This window comes from Falco naumanni, chromosome 1, assembly GCF_017639655.2.
Source record: "Falco naumanni isolate bFalNau1 chromosome 1, bFalNau1.pat, whole genome shotgun sequence".
Lineage (NCBI taxonomy): Eukaryota > Metazoa > Chordata > Aves > Falconiformes > Falconidae > Falco > Falco naumanni.
Window position 1 is genome coordinate 92650221 of NC_054054.1, and position 6149 is coordinate 92656369.

The window sequence follows — 6149 nt, forward strand, 5'->3', positions numbered from 1 at the left end:
CCGCGGAGGCGCCCCAGCCGCCTTGTGCCGCAGTAACGCAACGGGCAGGGTCGGACCCAAGCCCCGCCGCAGGCACAGCGGTGGTTTGTCGGTACAGCTGCCGCCCGGAGCGGCGCCTTGCGAGACGGAGACCGGCGCTGCCTTTGGAACGAAACCGGACAGCGAAATTGAGTCGCCTTTGCTCAAACGGAGAGCTTACTGTCTCGGTGGCACGGCCCCCTTGGTGCCGCTGCCGGGAGGGACTGCGTGGCCGTCACCGCTTGGAGCTCCCGCAGCCCCCTCACCCCCTCCCACAGCCTTGGCTCCTCGTTAGGGAGATGACTTATTACAGTTTGACTCTGCAGGACAAGTGTAATTCTTGTCAATTAATACAAGTGCAGTTGATACTAAGAACAGCTGACGTTAGTGATGCTTACGCCATGCTGGAACAGGGACGCAGGGCCGGACATGTCTCGGTTCTCTGCTTTGACCACAGGGAACTCCTGCTAAAATTAGGCCAGAGTCCAGGTTTAGATGGTAAAGCAGCCTAAAATAGAAACAAAACAAAAAAAAGAAACACGGTGCCCTCTGTCATGTAGCTAATTAGGAACGGGGCTGCACGGAGGTTCCAGCTCCCGACCCCCCACCCAAGCACTTGTAAACTCTGGATAATGGGTGTTTTGACTTCCCACCGTGCAGCTGCGTGCACTGGGGGGATGCCTATGACCCCCGGGAGGGGAGCAGGGAGTGGGCCACACGCCCAAAGGGTTTCCCCCAGCTCCGAAGGGTTTCCCTCTGCTCCACAGCAGAATCCAACTGCTGCTGCTTCTCCCTGCCAGCACACTGCCAGCACTGCCCTGCTCCCCCGTGGAAAGGCTGTGTGGCTTTCCTGTGTGCTAGGGTGCTACTTTAAATGTCACGACAGGTTGTCTGGAACCTGCCATTTTCACGATTCTTTTGCTATACCTTTTAAATTACTAAATTTTCAATGAAATGTTTATTAATCCTATTTCTCAAACATCACTGCACAGCTCAGGCCTTCGGACTAGATCCCAGCACCAACACGCTGTGCAAAACAACAAACCAGACCCAAACTCTAGTACTGGTGTCACATCCGAGGTTTGCTCTGATTGTTTAGGGGAGGATAACGTTTGGCAACTGAAACATGACTCCCTTGCAAAGGCAACTGCTTATTTCTCCTCCTGTGCCAACCGTCCTCCAGAGCTGTGGTGGAGAGAGTCCAAGTGACTCAGTGGGCTTAGAATCTGTCATCAAGCTGTTCTGAATCACTCTTCCTCCTTTTGGGTTGGTTTTTTTTTTTGCTGTTACCTTACCAATTGTGTATTACCTATTCGATTTCCTAAAGCACTGCGAACTATCAGAGCCTCTGCCCAAAACACTGGCGATATTAACTATACATGTGTAGCCGAGTTAGGTAATTATATGAATACACATTATTTGTACAAATTAAATTTAATCTGGCAAACAAAAAGTGCATCTGTTCATCCATGTACAACATCCCAGAGACCTTTAGCACCTCATGACAGTAAAAGTCAAGTCTGAAATCTTAATGCAAATCACAGATTTCTGATCCCAGCCACGCAGAGAACTGCTGGCCTCTCTTGCACAGATAAGGCAAAGCATTAGAAACAGCTTGCAGGCTGCTGAGCTCTGCTGAAAAATCCCTCTTTCAAGGTTTGATCCAGAGCCATCTGAAGTTACCGGGCAAGCAGGCTTCGGATTGGATCCCGAGTGGAGAACTTCTCCAGACAAAAGCTTTTGGAAAAGGAGCTTTTATTAAAAGGATTCTTCTTCAGCATGATTCATGGATGGGAGGAAGTTGTTCAGTGCTGGAAGTAACGGTGCAGATTTTCAGATGTCCCAAGTCAAAGCCTGGGAAGAGTGCCCTGGTTCCGGTGGCACTGTCAGTGTTTTGACAGAAACATACAAAAAGTCTCCTTGAGTCTATGCAGTAAGGACACCCCGACTCAGCTAGAGATAAGATACAAAAGCAGCCTTTTAATGTCAAGTGGCGCAAAAAGCACCAAGAGGAGGATTGAAATGCTGAAGCGCCCCTGGGAATGTGCTGTTGGAGGTCAGACTGTTTTCTTTGTTGGTCTGTCACAAATGCTACAACATGGCATTGTTTCCTGCACAGCACCTGGGTTTCCACAGTTCCTGCATTTTTTCAAATTCTGCTTGAAAGTCCCAAAGGACAGCCTGGGGGCTGGTTAGAATATCTGCTTCACTTCTGTGCAGTCACAGAGCATAGATGTTTTTCTCCCACTGGCACAGTAGTCTTGGCGGTCACTGGGCCAAGTGACTTTCTTCCCTGCAGGCAAACCAGGCAAGGCACACCTGCTGTCCCCTCTTTTTCTCCAAAAGGACATCACAGAGGGTTTAAAGACAGCAGCCTGCCAGTGCGCTGTTTGCATGCAGGTCTGAGGGTGCTGGAAGCCCTGAAGGACCATCACTTCTAGATGCATTTAAAAAATAGAAATAAAATGAAAGAGTTATGAAATGGTCAGAGGAAAATGTCAGTGTAACCTAAAAAAAGATGTAACCATAGTACTAAATTGCAAAGTTGTGGAAATTGGCCATTTCATTTTCTAAGCAGCTGAAATGCAATTACAGTAATAATGATGAATCAGTATAGCCCTGGGCTTTGCAATTTTTCAACCCAGCTCTACGTTTTCCTTTTCTACATTTTATCTTAATGATATATATGTTAGCTTATCAAGGACTCATGGAAGTTATAAGCCTTCCACAGCATGTTCTTGATAGTCAGAGACAGAAGTTTTACCATTAAGCTATTGACCTGATGGATCTGAAAATAATTTATTGACTATTTTTTCAATTTTCCATCATTCTCCAATTAACCTCAAGTATATTCCTAGCATAAAGCTTCATTGTAGGATATTTTTTATTTTGGTTACTAATAAAAGACACCAGGGATGGCCCAAGATACTTCTCAGCTCATTCTCTGCATGGCATTGCGTGTGCATGGGGGCAGGAACATCAGTTCCCTCTCCCTCTGAGAGGCTGTGGGTACACCTTTGGGCTGGCCAGTGGAATAAAGAAGTTGCTCAACTGAGAGCTTTAATGGTGCAAGTTCCTGTGGGTGGGAACTCCCTCTGACACCTGTGCACCACAGCAGCCACAGTCCTGAGCAGCTTACAAGCGTATTTCTACAGTAAAGAATTACCACTAAGATATTCAGTTAAAATAATAGAATTTCCTAATGATTCTTAAAGCAGGACCTCTGATCAGACAGCTTCTTAGCCCCTTCTTTGCCTGATGTTTCTCTTTTGTATGCTAGGATAATAACAACTATCCAACTTCAGGAGGAAGGATCTTAAGTGTGCTTATTAAGAAAAAAATAGATATGCTGTATTATGAAAAACATTTTCTAGGGAGCGTGGTTGTAGCAACATCGCATATGAGACAGCTCAAAGCTGTCAGTTAACTTTTCCTAAGAAAAGACATGTTCAGCATAAAATGCTAAAATGCTTTGAACATTTTACTTACTCTTAGCTCACTAGGCAAACAATATGAATTATTAGTCTTTTCAGAAGAAGAAAATAATAGAAGCAGACATAAAACAAGACTTCCAAACATTCTGCCTACATTGAACTATCTTCAGTATTGACGTCTTCAGCTTTTACTTCCGGGTATAGAAATGCCTTGCACAAACAAGGTGTTATCCATCATCCGCAGAGCAATGCTCTGTGCTCACGCACCTAAGCAGAACTAGTACATTCAATATAAATTCTGTAATGAAGTACTGTCCTGCCTTTTGCAGTCGGGCACAGTATGTCTTCAGCTGATCTGCTGGACTTGGAGCTGGTTCTCACGTGCCAAACAGCTCACGTGTTCCTGCAAAGCCAGGCTCAGTTGGCTGTGCTCCTACCTGGAAACACTGTTCCCAAAGCCTTTTTCAGTATGCCCTGGTTTCAGACATTTGCTCAAAAATATTGTAGCTGTTCCACTGAGAACCTGGAGTTCTCAGAGTCCCCCAAATCTCTGTATTTGATTAGTCCTGTAACAATCATCTTGATGTGTAGCTGTAGCCAAGACAGCTTTGTTGTGCTAGTTTCCCTTCAGCAAAGTGTCACTAATAGCACATCTCCCTTTAAAACAGGGTTATTACAAGACAAAAAAATCCTAAATCCATAGAATTATAGGGTGGTTTGGGTTCAAAAGGACCTTAATGATCATCTAGTTCCAACCCCTCTGCCCTGGGCAGAGACACCTTCCACTACACCAGGTTGCTCCAAGCCCCATCCAGCCTGGCCTTCAACACTTCCACAGATGGGACACCCACAGCTGCTCTGGGCAACCTGTGCCAGTGTCCCACCACCCTCACAGTAAATAATTTCTTCCTAATATCTAATCAAAATCTGCCCTCTTTCAGTTTAAAGCCATTACCCCTTGTCCTATCCCTACATGCCCTTGTAAAAAAACCCTCTCCAGCTTTCTTGTACCCAGTACCCCTTTAAGTACTGGAAGGCTGCTATAAATTCTGCTGGAGCCTTCTCTTCAGGCTGAACAACCCCAGCTCTTAGCCTGTCTCCTCAGGAGAGGTGCTCCAACCCTCAGTCATCTTTGTGTCCCTCCTCTGGACTCGCTCCAACAGGTCCATGTCCTTCTTACGCTGGGGCCCCAGAGCTGGACACAGGGCTGCAGGCGGGGGGTATCTCACCAGAGCAGAGAAGAGAGGGAGAACTCCTTCCCTCGCCCTGCTGGCCAAGATGCTGGTGATGCAGCCCAGGGTACAGTTGGCTTTCTGGGCTGCGAGCGCATGTTGCTGGGTCATACTGAGCTTCTCATCAACCAACACCCCCAAGTCCTTCTCCATGAGACTGTTGAAAAATGTTCTGACAAAAATGATATGTACATAATAAAAATCTTATAATTTTCAAATTATTCATCTGCTTTCCAAGGGAATGAGTCAGAGCATCTGCTTTTTGGGCCCCATCAGGATAACTGATAAGAGTGGGTGCCTCTCACCTGGCACATTTTAATCAGGGGTGGCCTCATGCTGTGCCAACCCTGATGTCCTCACCACCTGCCATTTGGATTAAATGAACAACGAAATAACTGCTTGTGTGATGGGAGCAGAAAGAATGGAAGCACCTACACAATAAGGAACACGGTATAAGAGATGGGCCTGAGTGCAGTATTCTGTTCAGGCATTCATGAAAATAAATGGAGACTAAAATTAGTGAAATATCAAAGTCAGGTAAAAGATTAAATACAAAACAAAACAGGAGAGAAAGGATGAAAATAGCTTCTTTTGAGTAGAAAACTAGCAAAAGAAGCCAGTTTGGAGTCCTGAAAAAGGAAACTACCCTGTGTTTCATGACCTGACTGTTCTTAGAGAATCAGGACTTGGCATGTTGTTTTTTTTAAGACGTATCTGACCTTACCATCAGTTTTTCATCATAACAGAAACAGCCCACAAATGTTGTTTGGCTGTTTGTATCACAAAATTGAAGTGTATTAAAGGTTACTGGATGGCAGCAGGGACGGGGAAGTATCTGACATGTTTGGTTTTGCCATTTCTCACGGTGCCAGGTACAGATTGCTCGAGGATTGCATCCCACATACAGGATAGGCACAGGATGGCCTCTGTGGGAAGGTGATCTGAGGGACCAGGGTGGGATGATCCCGAACAGGATGCTGTCAGCCTCCACCACGGCCACATGCAGATTTTAAATGTGTCCTCACTGCATACAGCCAATAACTCAAATGACATTTGGGTTGCGACCGCAGCCCAAAGAATATCTTTCCACGTCAGGTACCCCTTTTTCTTTTTATAAGAAGCCAACTAGTAACTCAGTGGCTATGTCTTAAACAGTAAGAAAGGTTTGGAAAAGACTTTTGGGTCTTTAGGGTCAGTTCTCAGCTGCTGGTGGCAACTGAATCAGGGGAAGGCAGCTCTGGGAAGGATGACCCGAAGTCTCAGGACTTGAGCTGTTGGAAGCTCTGGTGTTCTCAAGTTTCAGCCTGGGCTTTTCATGGCCATCGGATACTTGTTTTCTCTTACATTAACATCACCCTTGCTCTTAAGGGAGATGTGTTTACTTCTGTGTTTACTCCCTGAAGTTTCATAGAGAACAACTGTATCCCTTCTCAGCATTCAGTTTTTTGGCTTAATGAATTATTTC